Raw genomic sequence first — 23390 nt, forward strand, 5'->3', positions numbered from 1 at the left:
TGTTGAAGTTTGGAGTGTAGTTGGCTCACCTTTTGACCTTTCCAGGTTATTACCAGTAGAGAAAAGATACAAGGAGCCATCTGGGGATCAACATTATTTATGTCCCAATAAAGCTCAAAACAACTTCTCCTAAGAAAAGTTGGGTTTTCCTAAAACCCTACCAGTGAATGTATCTTGCAAGCTATATTGCCCATGCTACCATGCTAATGGACTTCAGGTTGTATTTGGTCAATGGATAATACTGGTGGAAGATTGAGGGGGTGGGATGAAAGAAAGAAGCAGAATTTTCTTCCTCCTTCTCTATGCTTGGGGGAATTTTAAGATAATGCTGAGTATCCTCAATGGTCTAGCTCATGAGTAGCCCTTTTTCCATGGAGTGAAGCAGCCCTCTCTCTGATTCTAGCTCGCACCAAATAGGCACAGCTCCTGGGTTCCATTAACACTTTTCTGCTCTTCCATCACTGTGTAACCCATTAAGTCTGTATGTATTAAGCTATATTAAATTTTGAATTACCTAGAGTAGTTTTCTTAACTTGATGTGATGCTGACTCATATGTTTGAAAAACGTATCTGCAAACTAAAGACAAAAATGTAAAGGCCTCCTGCCATCCCTCTGTCTCAGACAGTAATCCCCAAATAACAAAGGGGCACATTTTGACTATCTTGCAGCCCTGATCCGTCATACGTCTCAGTAGAAAAGTGAGAAACTGGGAGAAGGCTGTGGAGAGAACAGGTCAATTTCCCACCTGAAGTCTAGGGGCTTAAGTTGAGTCAATCATATCTGTGGGCAGAGAAAGAAAGACACAAACTTTCTTTTTTTTGAATTTTATTTTATTTTATTTATTTATTTATACAGCAGGTTCTTATTAGTCATTAATTTTATACACATCAGTGTATACATGTCAATCCCAATCACCCATTTCATCACACCACCACCCCCACTACCCTGCAGCTTTCCCCCCTTGGTGTCCACACGTTTGTTCTCTACATCTGTGTCTCATCTTCTGCCCTGCAAATTGGTTCATCTGTACCATTTTTCTAGGTTCCACATACATGTGTTAATATACGATATTTGCTTTTCTCTTTCTGACTTACTTCACTCCGTATGACAGTCCCTAGATCCACCCACGTCTCAACAAATGACCCAATTTCGTTCCTTTTTATGGCTGAGTAATATTCCATTGTATATATGTACCACATCTTCTCTATCCATTCGTCTGTCAATAGGCATTTAGGTTGCTTCCATGACCTGGCTATTGTAAATAGTGCTGCAATGAACATTGAGGTGTATGTGTCTTTTTGAATTATGGTTTTCTCAGGGTATATGCCCACTAGTGGGATTGCTGGATCATATGGTAATTCTAGTTTTAGTTTTTTAAGGAACCTCCATACGGTTCTCCGTAGTGGCTGTATCAATTTACATTCCCACCAGCAGTGCAAGAGGGTTCCCTTTTCTCCACACCCTCTCCAGCATTTGTTGTTTGTAGATTTTCTGATGATGCCCATTCTAACTGGTGTGAGGTGATACCTCACTGTCATTTTGATTTGCATTTCTCTAGTAATTAGTGATGTTGAGCAGCTTTTCGTGCGCTTCTTGCCCATCTGTATGTCTTCTTTGGAGAAATCTCTATTTTAGTCTTTGGCCCATTTTGATTGGGTTGTTTGTTTTTTTAATATTGAGCTGCATGAGCTTTTTATATATTTTGGAGATTCATCCTTTGTCCGCTAATTCGTTTGCAAATATTTTCTCCCATTCTGAGCGTTGTCTTTTCATCTTGTTTATGGTTTCCTTTGCTATGCAAAAGCTTTGAAGTTTCATTAGGTCCCATTTGTTTATTTTTGTTTTTATTTCCATTACTCTAGGAGGTGGATCAAAAAAGATCTTGCTGTGATTTATGCCAAAGAGTGTTCTTCCTATGTTTTCCTCTAAGAGTTTCATAGTGCCTGGTCTTACATTTAGGTCTCTAATCAATTTTGAGTTTATTTTGGGGTATGGTGTTAGGGAGTGTTCTAATTTCATTCTTTTACATGTAGCTATCCAGTTTTCCCAGCACCACGTATGGAAGAGACTATCTTTTCTCCATTGTATATCCTTGCCTTCTTTCTCATAGATTAGTTGACCATAGGTGCGTGGCTTTATCTCTGGGCTTTCTATCTTGTTCCGTTGATCTATGTTTCTGTTTCTGTGCCAGTACCATATTGTCTTGATTACTATAGCTTTGTATTATAGTCTGAAGTCAGGTAGTCTGATTCCTCTAACTCCATTTTTTTCCCTCAAGACTGCTTTGACTATTTGGGTTCTTTTGTGTCTCCAGACAAATTTTTTTTTTTTTTTTTTTGCGGTGCGCGGGCCTCTCACTGTTGCGACCTCTCCTGTTGTGGAGCACAGGCTCCGGACGTGCAGGCTCAGTGGCCATGGCTCACGGGCCCGGCCGCTCTGCAGCATGTGGGATCTTCCCGGACCGGGGCACGAACCTGTGTCCCCTGCATCGGCAGGCAGACTCTCAACCACTGTGCCACCAGGGAAGCCCCTCCAGACAAATTTTAAGATTTTTTTGTTCTAGTTCCGTAAAAAATGCCATTGGTAATTTAATAAGTATTGCATTGAATCTGTAGATTGCTTTGGGTAGTATAGTCATTTTCATAGTATTGATTCTTCAATCCAAGAACATGTTATACCTCTCCATCTGCTGCTATCATCTTTAATTTATTTCATGAGTGTCTTATAGTTTTCTGCAAACAGGTCTTTTGGCTCCCTAGGTAGGTTTATTCCTAGGTATTTTATTCTTTTTGTTGCAATGGTGAATGGGATTGTTTCCTTAATTTCTCATTCAGATTTTTCATCATTAGTGTATAGGAATGCAAGAGATTTCTGTGCATTAATTTTGTATCCTGCAACTTTACCAAATTCATTGATTAGCTCTAGTAGTTTTCTAGTGACATCTTTGGGATTCTCTATGTATAGTATCATGTGATCTGCAAACAGTGACAGTTTTACTTCTTCTTTTCCAAACTGAATTCCTTTTATTTCTTTTTATTATCTGACTGCCGTGGCTAGGAATTCCAAAACTATGTTGAATAAGAGTAGTGAGAGCGGACATCCTTGTCTTGTTCTTGATCTTAGAGGAAATGCTTTCAGTTTTTCACCATGGAGAATGATGTTTGCTTGGGTTTGTCATATACGGCCTTTATTATGTTGAGGTGGGTTCCCTCTATGCCCACTTTCTGGAGATTTTTTATCATAAATTGGTGTTGAATTTTGTCAAAAGCTTTTTCTGCATCAATTGAGATGATCATATGTTTTTTTTCCTTCAATTTGTTAATATGGTGTATCACATTGATAGATTTGCATAAATTGAAGAATCCTTGCATCCTTGGGATACATCCTACTTGATCATGGTGTATGAGCCTTTTAATGTGTTGTTGGATTCTGTTTGCTAGTATATTGTTGAGGATTTTTGCATCTATATTCATCAGTGATATTTGTCTGTAATTTTCTTTTTTTGTAATATCTTTGTCTGGTTTTGGTATCAGGGTGATGGTGGCCTCATAGAATGAGTTTGGGATGTTCCTTCCTCTGCAATTTTTTGGAAGAGTTTGAGAAGGATGGGTGTTAGCTCTTCTCTAAATGTTTGATAGAATTCACCTGTGAAGCCATCTGCTCCTGGACTTCTGTTTGTTGGAAGATTTTTTTTTTTTTTTTCCTGTACATGGGCCTCTCACTGTTGTGGCCTCTCCCGTTGTGGAGCACAGGCTCCGGACGCGCAGGCTCAGCAGCCATGGCTCACGGGCCAAGCCGCTCCATGGCATGTGGGATCTTCCCAGACTAGGGCGTGAACCTATGTCCCCTGCATTGGCAGGCGGACTCTCAACCACTGCGCCACCAGGGAATCCCCTGTTGGAAGATTTTTAATCACAGTTTCAATTTCATGATTGTTCTGTTCATATTTTCTGTTTCTTCCTGGTTCAATCTTGGAAGGTTATACCTTTGTAAGAATTTGTCCATTTCTTCCAGGTTGTCCATTTTATTGGCATAGAGTTGCTTGTAGTAGTCTCTTAGGATGCTTTGTATTTCTGTGGTGTCTGTTGTAACTTCTCCTTTTTCGTTTCTAATTTTATTGATTTGAGTCCTCTCCCTCTTTTTCTTGATGAGTCTGGCTAATGGTTTATCAATTTTGTTTATCTTCTCAAAGAACCAGCTTTTAGTTTTATTAATCTTTGCTATTGTTTTCTTTGTTTCTGTTTCATTTATTTCTGCTCTGATCTTTATGATTTCTTTCCTTCTGCTAACTTTGGGTTTTGTTTGTTCTTCTTTCCCTAGTTCCTTTAGGTGTAAGTTTAGATTGTTCATTTGAGATTTTTCTTGTTTCTTGAGGTATTCTTATATAGCTATAAACTTCCCTCTTGGAACTGCTTTTGCTACATCCCATAGGTTATGGATTGTCGTGTTTTCATTGTCATTTCTCTCTAGGTATTTTTTGATTTCCTCTTTGATTTCTTCAGTGATCTCTTTGTTATTTAGTAACGTATTGTTTAGCCTCCATGTGTTTGTGTTTTTTACATTTTTTTCTCTGTAATTGATTTCTAATCTCATAGCACTGTGGTCAGAAAAGATGTTTGATATGATTTCAATTTTCTTAAATCTACTGAGGGTTGATTTGTGACCCAAGATGCGATCTATCCTGGAGAATGTTCCATGCGCACTTGAGAAGAAAGTGTAATCTGCTGTTTTTGGATGGAATGTCCTATAAATAACAATTAAATCTATCTGGTCTGTTGTGTCATTTAAACCTTCTGTTTCCTTATTTATTTTCTGTTTAGATGATCTGTCCATTGGTGTAAGTGAGGTGTTAAAGTCCCCAACTATTATTGTGTTACTGTCAATTTCCCCTTTTATAGCTGTTAACAGTTGCCTTATGTATTGAGGTGCTCCTATGTTGGGTGCATATATATTTATAATTGTTATATCTTCTTCTTGGTTTCATCCCTTGATCATTAAGTAGTGTTCTTCCTTGTCTCTTGTAACATTCTGTATTTTAAAGTCTATTTTATCTGATATGAGTATTGCTACTCCAGCTTTCTTTTGATTTCCATTTGCATGGAATATCTTTTTCCATTCCCTCACTGTTTGCGTCCCTAGGTCTGAAGTGGGTCTCTTGTAGACAGCATATATATGAGTTTTGTTTTAGTATCCATTCAGCCAGTCTGTGTCTTTTGGTTGGAACATTAAATCCATTTACATTTAAGGTACTTATCTATGTGTATGTTCCTATTACCATTTTCTTAATTGTTTTGGGTTTGTTATTTTAGGTCTTTTCCTTCTCTTGTGTTTCCTGCCTGGAGAAGTTCCTTTAGCATTTGTTGTAAAGCTCTTTTGGTGGTGCTGAATTCTCTTAGCTTTTGCTTGTCTGTAAAGCTTTTGATTTCTCCATCGAAGCTGAATGAGATCCTTACCGGGTAGAGTAATCTTGGTTGTAGGTTCTTCCCTTTTATCACTTTACGTATATCCTGCCACTCCCTTCTGGCTTGTAGAGTTTCTGCTGAGAAATAAGCTGTTAACCTTATGGGAGTTCCCTTGTATGTTATTTGTCGTTTCTCCCTTGCTGCTTTCAATAATTTTTCTTTGTCTTTAATTTTTGCCAATTTGATTACTGTGTGTCTCGGCGTGTTTCTCCTTGGGTTTATCCTGCCTGGGACTCACTGCACTTCCTGTACTTGGGTGGCCATTTCCTTTCCCATGTTAGGGAAGTTTTCGACTATAATCTCTTCAAATATCTTCTCGGGTACTTTCTCTCTCTCTTCTCCTTCTGGGACCCCTATAATGCAAATGTTGTTGCGTTTAATATTGTCCCAGAGGTCCCTTAGGCTGTCTTCATTTCTTTTCATTCTTTTTTCTTTATTCTGTTCCACAGCAGTGAATTCCATCAATCTGTCTTCCAGGTCACTTATCTGTTCTTTTGCCTCAGTTATTCTGCTATTCATTCCTTCTAGTGTATTTTTCATTTCAGTTATTGTATTGTTCATCTCTGTTTGTTTGTTCTTTAATTCTTCTAGGTCTGTGTTAAACACTTCTTGCATCTTTTTGATTTTTGCCTCCATTTGTTTTTCGAGGTCCTGGATCATCTTCACTATCATTATTCTGAAATCTTTTTCTGGAAGGTTACCCATCTCCACTTCATTTAGTTGTTTTTCTGGGGTTTTATATTGTTCCTTCACCTGGTACATAGCCCTTTGCCTTTTCATTTTGTCTATCTTTCTGTGAATGTGGTTTTTGTTCCACAGGCTGCAGGATTGTAGTTCTTCTTGCTTCTTCTGTCTGCCCTCTGGTGGTCCACAAAATTTTTATAGGCTGAGAAATTACCCTCTGGTAAACAAAATCCAGTGTCTCAGCCATCTCACCAATCAGATAAGGCAACCCCAATGTAAGTAGATTAGTGTGGTGGACTGAATCATAGGGAAAGGGGAGCACTTGTATGCTCACTCTCACCACACCATCTTTGAAGTAATAGAGGGGCTAACACCTTCCCTCTATTGAAAGGTGTGGTCTGGAAAATTAATTCCTTCCTGCAAGTAACCAGGGAGCCAGGAAAACTGGTGTGGTTGAGTCCAAAGAAAAAGTAAACTTCAATAAGAGGGAAAGATCAATAAGATTAAATGTTCCAGAAACCTCAAATTAAGCTAGCAATTGAAAATTAGTTATTAGATTCACCAACTAGGAGGGCTTTGATGAGTTTTAATGAGCAGCTTCAGCGATATAATGGAGGCATTGACCAGACTTCAGTGACTTGGGGATTGAGTAGCGAGGAAGTGATGCCAATGTGACTGGACAGTTCTTTCAAGAAGTTTAACAGGGAGGGTATACAAGGGTGAAAAAACGAATGGAAAGACGAATAGTTTTTTTTTTTTTAATTAAAAGTACTTGTATGTGTTTATATGCTGATAAGAAAGAGCCCACAAAGAGAAAAAGACTGAAAATAGAGGAAAAAGAGAATTTATTAATGAAGCAAGATCACTCAAGGGCCAAGAGAAAATAGATGGAAAATATAGTGGATAGATGAATCATGGAAGAAAGAAACTTCTTTCTTGTCTTGAAACGATACAGTGAGAATTAGAGATAAGTATAGCTGCACATAAATTTGTTGAATTCATTTAAACATCTTAATCATTTTCCTTTTAAAATTAATTCAGTACATATTATTGCTAGTCAGAGATCTTGATTAGTATACAAAATCAAAATAAAAAACTAAAAGGTACCATTAATAATGTTTTCTCACTAATTTGACATAATTACAGCCAAAGGACAAATATTCCCAATGTCCTCTGGTGGATGAAGCCATGTCCCGTTATTGCTTCCCTTACCTTGCATGTCTCCATCCTTTCTGCCAATGATGGTTGTCCTCTAACAATGTAGAACAAAGAAATTGTTTCATTGGCACATATATTAAACCAGCAATTTCCATGATATGCATATTATGGAATTACATGAAAATACTATTTCATGAGATAAACAATATTAAATATTTTACTGCAAAATACATTGCATTTCTTATTATTGATTGTTTCAGGTGCAATGTTCTCCACCACTACCACTGCACTGTAGAAGAGTCTTATTAGTGGCAATCACACAGGACAGGAAGCATGTCTCTGTAGTGAATTCATGCACATTGTCCCACTTCTACCTTCTGCAGTCTTTCTATGTGAAAACAATCCCAGTGATGTGAGCAACCCCAGCTGTATTCCACTGGGTCTTAAACTCATTTCTAGGGATGCTGTAAAAGTGCTCACATGTAATGACTCTGGTCATTTGGTCCAGTCTTGTCAACCACCAAATTGGAAGGGATGACCTGAGCATAAAGGTTCTGCACCCATTATCAGAACCCCTTCTCTTCCCTACACTCTATTTCCTGTATATCTATAAAGCTATTTATTAAATGGAAAACATCCCAAGAAGGATGACACTCTTGGAAACAGCAAACACTGAAGCTGTGACAATGTATTTTCATGCTAACTTCTTCTGTCAAAAATCTTAGTGAAGATACTGTCATAACTTTATGACTAGCTTGATCTGCTAGTTGGCCACATGGCTTTAAAATATCAACATTGAAAGACTCCTTTTTATAACATTTCTCAAAAGATGGTCCACAAACCCACTTAAGTTAGAATAACTTAGGTAATTTATTTTAAAATAAGCCCTTCCCTGGTCCTAAGAGTAATGTTCTCTGGAAATAGAGCCCTGAAATCTGTTGTTTTAGCAAAGTCCCCAGGATTATTTTTGTAATTAGTTTATTTATTAGGCTTTAGTAATTTTTTAATCAGTTTATTTTTTAGGCTTTAGTAGACTAATAAATGTTGTCTCAGAAATTCTCTACTCTGACACCCTCATTTGGTTTTTCAAATTTTATTAAGAAATAAAATATACAGAAAAGATCACAAATTCATGAATTTTTAAAAAATGAATTTTTTAAAAAGTGAATACATCTGCATAGCCATTGTTTATATCAGGAAGCAGTAACAGAACCCCAGAACCCCAGAAGGCCCCATGTACCCCTTTCTAGCCACCCCCATAGAAGATAACCACTCTCCTAACTTGTCACATCATCAATTTGTTTCACCTATTTTTGAGCTCTATGTAAATGAAATCAAATAATGTGTATTTTGGGGTGACTGGCTTCTTTCACTCCACATTGTTTGGTGAGGTTCATTCATACTATTGTGTTTCACTGTAATTTGTTCCTGATCTTTGCTGTGCAATGTTCTATTGCATGAATATACAACTTAACTATCTTTTCTATTGTACGTAAACATTTGGGCTGGTTTGGGCTATTCCAAATACTGCTTCTATGAACATTTTCGTATATGTCTTTTAGCCCACATATGTACACATTCCTATAAGCCTAGGGATAAAAATTGATAAATCATAAGCCTTTTTTTTTTTTAGCTTTAGAGTTATTTTTGTTGGGGTTTTTTGGTTTCTCTTTTGTTTGTTTGTTTGTTTTGCATTTCTTTCAAAATGATTGCACCAAGTTAAACACCAACCAGCAGGATACAAGTTTCCAGTTACTCCACATCCTTCAGCCCCTCACTTGGTGCCATGTGTCTTTTTCATTTTACCCATTGTTGTTGGGTGTACCAATATTACATCGTGGTTTTAATTGGACTTCCCTAATGATAGTTAAGCACTGTTTCCTATGTTCATTGGCTATTTCGATGTCCACTTTTATGAAGTGCTTGTTCAAATCTTTTACCCGTTTTTAAAATTGGGTCATCATCTGCCTTTTGCTTATGGTAACAGTGATTTCTAAATTCTGGATTCAAGTCCATTGTTGGATATATGTATCGTTAATATAGTCTCCAATCCTGTGGATTGTTTCCTCAATCTCTAAAGGGTTATTTTTTTTAACAAAAATTCCTAATTTTAATGTGGACCAATTTATCACTTATCATTTTCTATGTTTTTTTCTAAGAATTATTTGCCTTCCTCAAATTCATGAAGATATCCTCCTGCATTTTTTTTCCAAAAGCTGTATTGTTTAATTGTTTAGTCTTTTACATTCAGATGGGCTATCTGAATAGAAATGATTTTTTTCTTTGGTGTGGTATGCCGTAGGTATCTCCCTCTATAGATAGATAGATAGATAGATAGATAGATAGATAGATAGATAGATAGATAAATATAAAATGAAGCCTGAAGAAAGACGAAGATGGCCCCAAGATTGTCCATCTAGTACAAAAGCAGCCAAATATAGTGTTAAAACCCACTTTGCTACCTGCTTCCTTTTATTGGTATGATTATAGTTCTCAGCACTGATTTCTCCAAGCAAAACAGCCTCACCAACTTATGGTTTCATTTAAGGTCTTATTTCCTGACCACTGTTCTGATCTAAACCACCTCCAATTACCCTAGTCTTTAACCTTCTTATCGCATTCAGGGCAAAACAGAGATGTCAAAAGAAGCTCAGTCCCCTAACCGCAGACCACCTATCTGGTACCTGTAGTACCATTTCTCCAAGTCATGATCCCCAAATACCCTGGTTCCATGCTAGTCATTGTCATTATTTAATTATCTAGAAGTTCACCATCTGTAAAATGGAGTAGGATGACTACATTCGTTGGCTCCAAATTTCCTTTATTTCTATTAAGGAAAAAAAACAGTGATCCCATTACTTTATTTTATGTTCAAAATAGCCAGTCTCTCTGTAATTATGGCAATGTATGACACATTTTCTCCTTAATCATTCACTGCAAAATAAGAATGTCTGGATATTATTAAAACTTAAGGGCATTCTGTGAAAGCAACTCAAAGTATTTAAATTCTTGCAGTCCATAAAAAGCATCTTATCTCCTTATTGCAGTTTGCCAAAGGATTTCCATTTTAAAACACAACTGCAGTCTGACACCTTCATTAAACACGCAGATGTGTTGTTTGATGTGTTATTCCCTTCTAAAAAATCCTGGTTTCCAACCAGGCAGGAAAGACAGATTGAGAATGAGACCAAAGAATGAGTTTTATTAATGATTGCTGCCTGTTTTTGTGTACATATCTCAGTTCATATCCTGAGAAATTCTTTTTCACTCAATCCATTTCTATTACAGTCCTGCATTGTGTTACCACCTCATTATCTGTCTGAGAGACTGATTCAAAGTGAGGTTTAGCATGCTGAGCATTTGGACAGCAAAGAGCAAGAATTTTTTTTTTTTTTTTTTCCTAGCAGGAAATTCCTGGGAGGTCTCTGGCCACTTTCTTTGTATCGCTGACAAGTTGGTTTTGATATTTGAGAATGTAGAGATCAATACTGACTTAGCTGTCAAAATGACTTGATAGGAAAAACTCTCTAATACTCTGCCAGGAATGATACCTCATATCTTTGAGACTCATGCTATAAACTTTGCAACAATTTCCGAGTACCCCCACAGCGGGTTCCCCTGGAGTAACTTCAAAGGAGTTAAGAAAAGTATTTTTACCTAGTTCTAGACCAGACCCACTCATAACCCTCAAACCTGAGTCTAGACGTCATTGAAGGTAGTATTAAGGATCCATGAGATATTTCCTTTATTTTAAAAGGCCTGAAGAAGACTGATACTTATGGGCAATCAGGCTGTACAAGGGAATTAAAATTCTACGTCTCTTTACTCTTGGATAATTTTTATCAAATTATTTTAATTACACTGGATCTCTCACCCAGATCAGAAGCTGTGATTGGAAGATAAGTACTAGAAATAAAATAAAATAAGGAATGAATTAAATATCACTGAACAAATAGAGTTAGTTTAAAAATGGGTCCTCACATAAATCACAGCAAGATCTTTTTTGATCCACCTCCTAGAGTAATGGAAATAAAAACAAAAATAAACAAATGGGACCTAAAAGCTTTTGTGCAGCAAAGGAAACAAGACGAAACGACAACCCTCAGAATGGGAGAAAATATTTGCAAATGAAGCAACAGACAAAGGATTAATCTCCAAATTATACAAACAGCTCATGCAGCTCAATATTAAAAAAAAAAAATGAACAACCCAATCAAATAATGGGTGGAAGACCTAAATAGGCATTTCTCCAAAGAAGACATAAGATGGCCAAGAGGCACATGAAAGGATGCTCGGCATCACTAATTATTAGAGAAATGTAAATCAAAACGACAATGAGGTATCACCTCACACCAGTTAGAATGGGCATCATCAGAAAATCTACAAACAAAAAATGCTGGAGAGGATATGGAGAAAAAGGAACCCTCTTGCACTGTTGGTGGGAATGTAAATTGATACAGCCACTACGGAGAACAGTATGCAATTCCTTAAAAAACTAAAAATAGAATTACCATATGACCCACCAATCCCACTACTGAGCATATACCCTGAGAAAACCATAGTTCAAAAAGACACATGAACCCCAAAGTTCATTGCAGCACTATTTACAATAGCCAGGTCATGGAAGCAACCTAAATGCCCATCTACAGATGAATGGATAAAGAAGATGTGGTACATATATACAATGGAATATTACTCAGCCATAAAAAGGAACGAAATTGGGTCATTCATACAGATGTGAATGGACCTAGAGACTGTCATACAGAGTGAAGTAAGTCAGAAAGAGGAAAACAAATATCGTATATTAACACATGTATGTGGAATCTAGAAAAACGGTACAGATGAACCAGTTTGCAAGGCAGAAATAGAGACACAGATGTAGAGAACAAACACATGGATGCCAAGGGGGGAAAGGAGAGGTGGGATGAATTGGGAGATTGGGACTAACATATATACACTAATATATATATAAAATAGATAACTAATGAGAACCTACTGTATAACACAGGGAACTCCACTTCACTTCGCTGTATGGTGGAAACTAACACAACATTGTAAAGCAACTATACACGCCCCCCCCAAAAAAATGAGTCCTCAGTGTTCTATTCTGATGGTGATAGAAGTTACATGTATCTGTGCATTTGTAAAAGCACATTGAGCTGTACATCCAAAAGAGTCCATTTTACTATACATAAATGTAAAAATATATTTTTAAGTGAGTCCTTTCAAAACAAAGCAGGGTTAAGGAATCATTCTCTTAGATGGAAGATAGAGTGTTTTCTTCTAAGGTGACATGGTGGGGAGAGAGAATGTCTTGATTGGGACTCAGGGAGCCAAGGGCCTTGATGGAGAGAGATGCACAGATGTATTAGGGTCACCCCACTGGGGAGATACATTGACCATCATCAGTCCTTGGGGAAGCCAAGGGAGACAGATAAGAAGCCAGGAAGCAGAGATGGAAACCTGAAGTGTCACAGCTGATCCTTCAAGCAAAGGGGGTGGGGTAGAGATGGCACAGGACAGCATGGGCACCAAGAACAAACAGAGTCAGGTGGAAGCAGGAGACCTAAGATGTAGAACCTAGAGCTAAGCTCATAATGGGAAGCTAGGGCAGATTTTATTTTATTCTATTTTTTTTAACAACTTATTCAAGTCAAGAAGTTTTAGCCTCCGGCTCTCCACTAATAGCAGTATGAACTAGTTCCTTCCCTCTGGACTTCAGTTTTCTCACTCACTGCCAAAATGGTAAGACTGAGATGGGTCATCCTCCTGGTCCTTTCTTCCTGAGAACATCATGTGAATGAAAAGTTTAAGTCGGGGTCTCTCTTCTGTAAGCTTTGTCTCATATGTACATGACACACAAATACTGTTAATACAGGCATAAAAGTCTCCTTTGTGATAAAAATAATAGCTCTCCACTTGGTTTTCACCCTTTGGCCCCTTTAATTTCTCTCTTTGAATCAAGTATAGAGTGTAGAAAACTAGGTAGGTTTAACACAAATCAGTTGTGATTAGTTCTCAGCCTTTCACCCACGCCATTTTACTTGGTTAATCTTGGAAGTGGTGGATAAGAATTATGGACTCAGATGAGCTTTAGATATGTTGGACCAAGCTGACTATGCATTTATTAGAATTAGGCAGTGGTGTGGTCAGCTGCACAAACAGATATATGTAGAAACCAACTAACTGAGAAGGAAGGAAGCAATTGGTTGAGCAGCTGCTTCTGTTGGTCGTTGTCCCAAGGAACTTCATACACCAGCTATTTATTCAATTCTCATAGATGCTCTTTGGGGTAGGTAGCATCAGTGTGATTGTACAAACAAGGAAGTGGGAGCTCAGAGTCTTGAAGTTATTACTTCAAAATCTCTCTGTGTCCAGTACAACTAATAGTGGGTTCAGGACACATGAGAAGGATGTAGAGGTTCTCCTCGGAAGGCCCGTAGACAGGAGGTGAGTCTAAATGGTTCAAAACAAGAATCCCCATACTGGTCCTCAAACTTTCATGTTTTTAAGAATCACAGGCGAGCTTGTGAACTATGCAAATTCAAAGGCCTCTCTCAGGATATTTGGGGAAGTAAGAATGGAGTGAAGCCCAGGTTTCTGCATAATTCTAATGTGAGATTTACTGTTTCTCATGAGAATGAAGAGGCCATTCCTCCAGGTCACTGGTAATAACTGTGGCTCATTGAAGAAAATGATAAGGTAGTCATTCAAAGTCACAGTGGATGACACCAAGAGAAAACTTTGGGTAGAAGATTCAGACTGCTACACACCTATCAAATCAGTAAAATCCAAAACACTGGTAACACCAAATACTGCAAGAATGTGCAGCAAAGGGAGCTCTCATTCATTGCTGGTGGGGATGCAAAATGGTACATAGACTTTGGAAGATAGTTTGGCAGTTTCGAATAAAACTAAACATAGCCTCACCATATGATTCAACCATCGTGCTCCCCGGTATTTACTCAAATGAGATGAAAACGTATATCAACACAAAAGCCTGTGTATGAATGTTTACAACTTCCTTCGTAATTTCCGAAATGTAGAAGCAACCAAGATGTCCTTCAATAGGTGAATGGATAAACAAACTGTGGCACAATCTGAAAGCCAGTCTGAAAAGGCTACAAACTACTTTATTTCTACTAGATGGCATTTTGGAAAAGACAAAACTAGGGCAACAGTAAAAAAAAAAAAAAAAAATCAGTGTTTGCCACGGGCTTTGGGGGAAGGAGGAAAGGATGAATACATGGAACACAGAGGATTTTTAGGGCAGTGAAACTCTTTTCTATGATACTGTAAAAGTAGATACATGTCATTTGATATGTATATATATATATCTCCAAACCCATAGAATATACAACAAAAAGAGTGAACCCTAATGTAAACTATGGACTTTAGTTAATAATATTGTATCTTTATTGGCTCATTGATACTGTGAAATGAACCACATGATGCAAGAGGTTAATAATACAGGAAACTGGGTGGGAGGGTCTGCAGTGGTATACGGGCACTTGCTCTACTTTCCTCTGAATTTTTCTGTAAACTTAAAACTGTACTAAAAAATAAAGTCTATTAATTTAAAAACTTAAAATATGCACTTATAAAGATTACAAAGAAAAAAGTCTCAGGCTTTCTTTGAGCACTCCCTAGGCACACCCTCCTCTTCTAGGGGCCCAGCCCAGGAGTGCTATTTGATTTTGTTGGAGCAGAAGTGTTTCTCAAAGGATGTCAAATTGTTGAAGCTCTGAGATCCTCAGGTACCATGGATATGGTTGGCCCATAGATAGGGTTGCCTCACCCAGGACACTGAGCTTTCTCATTGGTTAGTGGACGTGTGCTAAATGTAATATCTCTCCAGTACCCTCTTTTTTTTTTTTTTCTTTTCTTTTTTGCGGTCCGCGGGCCTCTCACTGTTGTGGCCTCTCCCGTTGCGAGCACAGGCTCTGGATGCGCAGGCCCAGCGGCCATGGCCCACAGGCCCAGCCGCTGCGCGGCATGTGGGATCCTCCCCGACCAGGGCATGAACCCGTGTCCCCTGCATCGGCAGGCAGACTCTCAACCACTGCGCCACCAGGGAAGCCCTAGCCAGTATATTCTTTACTGTATCATTGCAGGGTAGAGGAAGATAAGTAGGTGGTCAGAAAATGGTATCCCCTGTTTATGGCCCTCAGTCTCATGAGGTAGATAGAATCACCCTGGGCATATTACCTCTTGAACAACTCCTACTCTTTCCCTCAAGTTGTATCCCCTTCTATATCCATGCCTACAATGAGCTCTTGCATATTCAATAAGGGATTGAAGATACACAAGAAGAAGAGGAACATACAGACTGTCCCTTCTCTGAGGAATGTAAGATCTATTGGGGAAGACAACAGTGGACAAACAATTGCAGTAGGACATAATTGTGCAAGGATGGAAGCACAATCAGGAGCTGGGGAACACAGGTGCAAGTGACTCACACTTCCTGGGGGCTTCAGGAAAGATTTCATAAAGGAAGTTCTATCTGAGATGGGCCTTGAAGACACATGGAGAAAAGGGGAACTCTTACAGACTTACAGTGTTAAAGATCTTTTTTGGTTAACCTCTCTGTGGTGGGCAACTATTTTTTTGTTTGTCCAACCTACCATATCCCTCTCTCTCTCTCTCTCTCTCTCACACACACACACACACACACACACACACACACACACATTCCTATTTTAATAAAAATTCCCCTTTAGAAAACCACCCCTCTTCTTCTTTCAGTCCAGAGGTTTTATTTGTCATTGACCTCTGCCTAGTAAATCAGAGTTAAGACATTGATTCATTTAGAGATTGATGCGTGACCTACATTTGACCAAGTAAGAATCACACCCATAATTTTTGCATTCATTAGTTGTCAGAACATAAGGATTTTCTCAGGGCTTGTTATTTAGGAGGGTGTAAGTCTACAGGGACCATTGCTCATGTGTACCACCATGTGGGGAGGGCTTGCCTGAGAATGAAGTCAGTTAGAGCAGACACAGAAGGAAGTGTTTTGATGACGTTTTAAGTACCCATGTCTACCTATGCCTGAAGCCAGTAACACCTCTATATGCCATAGGTAAATTACCCAATAAAATTCAAACTTGATAGATACTTCACACTAATACAGTAAATGCTACTTAAGTAACATTTGCATATTACCTGGGACCTTCTAGAGGCATCTTCTTATGCATATTAATGGTGGGAGGTTTCTACACACAGCAACCATTCAAAAAGCACTGGTAAATCAACTATACTCCAATAAAAATTTTTTTAAAGGCGCAAAAAGCATTTGTCAATCACATCATCAATCATCAGCTATGGGCCTGCTCTATATGAAATACTGCTCTTGGCCTGGGGATATAGATAAATAACAGAGCCCTTCAAGAAGTCCAGTGGTAAAGACAGGCACAAAGCAATCAATTACAATGTCACATGATAAGATAATATGAAGTTTAGTCACAGTTTTTTTTTTTTTTTTCTTTAGACAAAGAAAGGAGAGATCATATTTCTGGGGGAGGAGAAGGAAAGCTTCCTGGAAGAGACCATATCTCTAACAATGGAAAATGAAGCAAGAGTTCACAAGACAGGAAAATAGTGTTAGAGCTTTCCAAAGACAGAATCAGCTTGTTCTTTAGGCAAGGCATAACTAATAGTGTGTTCAAGGAAGAGCAGGTTTTTCTGTAGTAGAAAAGCAAAGCATGGATGGCAAGATTGGTCTGAAATTCATCTGAGAACCATACTGAGATTCAATGATAAATGTGTTTAGCTGTACCAATCAGTTTTGCCCTGTAAAAAATAGGAGGCCAGAAAAAGAAAACATTTTTTAAAAAGAACCAAATTGCTCAGGTTTGAATTTTGGAAGATGCATCTGGTTGTAAGAGGGGATATTTGATATTGTGTGGGGCAGAAATAGAATAGAGATAGGGATGGAAACATGAATGTTACTATAATAGACTAAGAGAGATGGTAGGGCAGACCGAAGGCAGTTGTAGTTGGGATGAGAGGAAGGGGTAAGAGAAGGAAGAAGAGGGATAAGAAAAGATGACACAATGCTTGATGAACAACTGGGGAGACGTAATTTTACCTTCTTAACTCTCATTGCAAATGCAGATCACTGTGCTAGGAAGTAGAGGATGTCTAGGTGAACTTGACCCAGATACATCCAAGTGGTAGAAACTTCAGTGGCAGGCATTACTTTTGGAATCACCTACATTTTGGGGATCCCGCATCCATTGTAAGCAGAAGTCTTTCCAGCAAGCACTGGCCAGCTACATTTCTTTCACTGAAATAACATACCCAGAGCCCATCTAGCAGCCAGACTCCACTGAGGTTTTCAGAATGCAATTAACATCATCCTCAGTCAACATACACCTGTTACGTGCAAAATACTGGATCAGACTGGCATCCTAAGCATTTTGGAGTTCTTACAACTATCCTATGAGATGGGCAGTTATCATTATCTCCATTTTCCAAATGAGGAAAATAAGGCTTGGAATAAGTGCACATTCTGTTGTTTTTTTGTTTTCTTCTGTTTAAATCATCTTGCATGTATACATTAGACTCATTTTTTAAAAATCTTGAATATGTTTCCACACCCTTATATAATATTTGTAACAGGATTATCAGGCTCAAATAATATTCAGTCAAATGTCTGTAACATCATTTATTCTGGAGATATTTAAGTCACTCCTTTTTTTTTTTTTTCCTGGTATTGTGAATATTGCTATGATAAACATCCTTATTTACAGAAGAACAGATCTCTGGTTATCTTCTGCAATGAATTCCTAGAATTAGATTTACTAGCATGAACATTCTTAGTCATAACGTCTTTTTCCAAATTTTGGAAAGGGTTTCTAAAAATAGTGATATTGTGGATTATCAGAGTTTTAAAACAAGGTTTGGAGGAAGAGTTGCTTGATTAATGAAGGAAAAGCTAGTAATACAGTCAATTACATTTCTTACTAATTCAATTGGCCTTTTCTCCCCATCATCACCTAATCATAATGCTGTCTTAGACAAGCGAATCCTATTCAAGAAACAGAAAAATCCAAGGCCATAAATCACTTATTACTAATTTATCACTTACTCTTTTTTCCTTATGCAGTGAATATTTATTTTAATGTATTTTACTTACTGACAATATATGTTTTAACTGTGAATGTTTGATAGATTTGTAAATCATTTTTAGCAAGAAAATCACATAGCAATAGAAACAATCTCAAAATGTTCTCTCCATAGCATAAGCTACTTTCAAAAATGTTAATTCTATTTCTTCATGAATAGATTATATACTTAGAATGAGGTATATCACAGATTTAAGGGATGATGATTTGTCTTTAAAATCATTTTCTTAAAAAGTTGAACTCACAGAAACAGAGTAAAAAAGTGGTTGCCAGGGGTTAGGGGTGGAGGAAATAGAGAGAGGTTGGTAAAAGGGTACATTTCATTTGTAAGAAGAATAAGGTCTGAGTCTGATGTATAGCATAGTGACTTTGTTTATAATACTATATTGTATAATTGACACTTGAAATTTGCTAAGAGGGTAGAGCGTAAATGTTCTCACACACACAAAATAGTAAATATGTGAGATGATGGATGTGTTAATTTGATGGGGGGAAGTTCTTTCACATTGTGTAAGTATATCAAGTCACCATGTTGTGCACTTTAAATATCTTATAAAATACAATTATAATTGTATTGGTCAACTTGATAAAGCTGGAAAAAATAAAGTAAATCTAAAGTATTTTGTCAAAGATATCTATGAGTATATAATGAAGATCTTTAACAGAAGAAAAAAATTAGTAAAAATGTACAAATTAAATAAATAAATAAAATCCTAGTCTTTTTTTTTTTTTTTTTTTTTGCGGTACACGGGCCTCTCACCGCTGCGGCCCCTCCCGCCGCAGAGCACAGGCTCCGGACGCACAGGCCCAGCGGCCATGGCTCACACACCCAGCCGCTCCGCCGCATGTGGGATTCTCCCGGACCGGGGCATGAACACGCGCCCCCCGCATCGGCAGGCGGACTCCCAACCACTGCGCCACCAGGGAAGCCCCAATCCTAGTCTTTAGTTACAACTTCAAATGTCTTTATAGTTAATTGGCATTTTTTCTCATTTCCAGGCTTTTAAATTTATTTTATAATTACTCTTCATCACTTCACCTTGAGTTGTTTTAATAAGGTTTCTATTTGGAATGATTTGAATTTACAGAAAATTTGCAGAGGTAGTACAGACTCTTCATGTCATATCCTTTACCCAGTTTCTCTTAATGTTAATTGTGTGCACAACCATTTATCAAAACTAAGAAATTAACATTGATACAATACTCTTAATCAAGCTATACACTTTATTTGGATTTCACCAGTTTTTCCACTGAAATCCTTTTTTCTGTTTCAGAATTCAATTACTATAGAATCCAAATACTACATTGCGTTTAGTCTATCTTTTGGTTTGTCAAATTCTTCATTGATCTTACTAGAGTGTTATTATGCTAATTTGAAATGTGGCTGATGAAGGCTTATCCTCAGAGTAGCAGTTTCTTCTCTTGTCCTAAAATCTACTTCTGGTTGTCTTATTAGTATTATCTTCAATCAGTATTCTCCTTTCAGGAATTTTAAAAATCCACTTCTTTTTAAATGGGTTAATTTAGTCAAACCCAGGTTAAATAATCCATAAATCTACTTAACTCAGCCATGCTAAACTTCAGGACTTCACAACACAATGGCAGTAGAATAATTGCCAATCTTGTTAAGTTATGGAATTCTCACTCTTTCACAGGATACATTGAACATTGTTCAGGACTTGGGACCCTCTGAAAGATGGAGAAACTAATAGCACCAGCTTCAATCAATGTGTGAGTATCAGGAAAAAAATTTTTTCTCACTTTTTGATAAATGGATATAAATTCTATTTAAATACAAGCATACCTTGGAGATATTGCGGGTTCAGTTCCAGACCAGTGCAATAAAGCAAATATCACAGTAAAAGGAGGCATACAAACTCTTTTGGTTTCTCAGTATATATAAAAGTTATGTTTACACTATACTGTTATGTTTACACTATGTATAGTGTAAGTGTGCAGTAGCATTTTGTCTAAAAAATCCTAATCATCATCTGAGCAAGTTATAGCAGGAACATCAAAGATCACTGATCACAAATCACTGTCACAAATACAATAATAATAATGAAAAATTTGAAATATTGTGAGAACTTCTAGAATGTGACACAGAGAAACGAAGTGAGCAGATGCTATTGGAAAAATGGTGCTGATGATAGACTTGCTCAATGCAAGGTTGCCACAAAACTTCAATTTGTAAAAAGCACAGTATTTGCAACACGCAATAAAGTGAAATGCAATAAAACGAGGTATGCCTGTATATGAATATTAAAATAGGTTTCAGTATTTTCTTCCCATATGGCCATAGATATGCTTGGCCCACTGAAGGGATTCTGCCCCCATAGGAGGCTTCCCGGCTTCTGCAGGCTTTAACAATGCTGGGAGGAAGTAATAGTGCCACTGGGGCTGGTACAGCCCCACCCATAGCCTTCCTTTCTAGTCCTCACTGATCAGGAATGCATCCTTATTAAACCAGGCTCAGAAGCTCAATGTGTCTGCTCTGAGTCACTGAAAACGCTCCTGAAATATGACATCTGCAGTGTTAGGGAGAGCAGAACTTTGTTGTGTGGCATTTAAACTTTCAGCAGGATCACAGAATGTCTGTTATTTCAAGTTGGACTTGATTATTTTTTTTTAACCGCCAGACTTTCAGACCATACAATACCAGCTTTCTTCAAATGTAACTCTTAAGTTCCTTTTATGGTAAAGTTTAATACTGTGAACATATGGAAGGTTTGAACGTCTGCCAAATGTTTTAAAAGACAAGGTTATAAATACCCCGGCAGCAAGCTTTGTTCCTTAATGTATGGCTCTGTTACTCGGAGTCAACGTGGAAGATAAATCAGAACATAGAGCTGGCTTGGGCATTAACTTGATATTTCTGGCAAGTATTCATAGTATCTCATTCGAGAGAGAGAAAGAGAAGTGGTTGTTCTGAGGTAACATTAACAGAATGCAAAAAAAAAAAAGAACGGAATTACAGCTTAACTAAAACATCTAAAATGTGAATACACAGTCCAATTCTCTCACCAGAAAGTTGAAGCATGAAAAGTCATCATAAAGCCCATAGGACTGGAGATTATACTCTTTGCCTCATTCCTCTAGATTTGGAAGAGATACCTCTTAATTTCCTGGGTAATGGATCTCCCCATCCCACCTCAAGCTCAGTTCTTCACTAATCCCTAGGGCACTATTCTCAAGTGTCCCTCTGCCCAAAGTTAGGCTCGTTCCCGACTGATTCAGCTCAGGACCCATCACGATCATTTCTCTGATTCTGCTCTTTCCCTAGAAACAGGGATTGGCTGACCTGCCCTTGCTCTCCACAGCTTCTGACCCAGCTGGAGCCATTTGTGGCTGGGCTGACAGTCAAAAGGGACTTCCTCAACATAGGATGCACTGTTTCAAGGCTGGGCCTAACACGTCTTTGAGATGAGGCTTCCTGGCTGAATAAACCTCAGCATGGCATAAGGAAGGCTCTTTGCCTGAACTTTTCAGGTCACTAGGATAATGTTTACTGACTCATGTCCTCCTCACAGTAAGTGCACTTAGTATCCTGAATGGCTTAATGTAGCTTCCAGTGATTCCAGAAACGGCCTGGACTGAGCTCATTTATGTGGCAGGATGTGATTAAGGGCAGAAAGCTAAAAAAGATATCAAGAGAACTAAGACTAAGAACTAGGACTATTTTTTCCACTTCCTGGATAAGAATTTTTTGTTCTTTTTCACATACCATCTAAACCTGAACTTCCACATCTCTAAAATGGGAATAATAGCAAACCTGACTTACTTAGAATATTGATGAGACACATATGACATAGGGCATGAGGAAGCTCATAAGAGCCTGAAAAGTGCTTTTGCTTTTTTTATTGATGAGTTGGGGTTTGCTGGTATAACAAAGAACCTTCCACTCAAAATGGATTACAAACACAGTTTGAACTCTCACACATGATACATGTTGTCTGTGGGTTTCTTGCCACTCTGCTCCACTTGGACACTTTCTGCTTCACTCCAGGATTCAGGGTAACCCCCTATCTGGGGATTGTTTTCGGTAGTGTAGGGGAAAAACGATAGTAGAACCCTATGGTGGTTCTGGAACCTTCTGCTCCAATGTGTCATGTGTCAAACCTGCTCATATTTCATTAGCCAAAGCAAGTCATATTAATAGTCCTGACCTCAGTTGGTGGAAAAGTATACATATCTCATGGGAAAACAAAACAAAACCTGTCAAAGTTCTCTCTTCTCTGCCTTACTTGTAGCCCTTGGACAACTATTATGAAGTAGCCTAGAAAGAAGGAACTCATCTGAAATTAAATAGACAGGGAGGGAATAGAGGATGAAAGATTTTATGGAGACAGTTAGAGGGGGAAAAAGGCAATAAGGAAGGAAAAGCAAAAAAAAAAAAAAGAACAAAACATCATACACAACACTTCTGTCCCAGAATTTGCAAAGGAGATGTTGTAACTCATAGTGCAAATTAGAGCTGAATTCTTAGTGAAAACCAGGGTTCACACACACTGTTACGTCAATGACAGTGACAACTTACATTAGACTCTGGGTCTCAGAGCCTTGGTTACTTGGCTATAAAATGAGAATAATGAAGACAAGTGCATCTCATAAGTTTCAATGAGATAAATAGATATGAAAGTGTGAGTCATAGAACTATCAGGCAGAAATAAATAAAGCAACATTTTGGGGGAGGTTGTCTATTTGCTTTTGCTTACTCTAACAATAATCATGATAGAAGGACCCAGTAACAATTAATCACTCTCTCCTTCCACCTACCTAGCCATCAGCCACCAAGTCATCCACACACATATCCAACCTATATTTCCCTACATCAACGATTTAGAAAATTTAGCGTTCCATAAAGAAAACAAAAGCGTTTGCTGAAGATAGCTGGAAAGTCCCATAGTCATATGCCTAATTACATACGTCTAATTGTGAACAATATTCAATATATGC

Source organism: Lagenorhynchus albirostris, chromosome 19, assembly GCF_949774975.1.
Source record: "Lagenorhynchus albirostris chromosome 19, mLagAlb1.1, whole genome shotgun sequence".
Classification (NCBI taxonomy): domain Eukaryota; kingdom Metazoa; phylum Chordata; class Mammalia; order Artiodactyla; family Delphinidae; genus Lagenorhynchus; species Lagenorhynchus albirostris.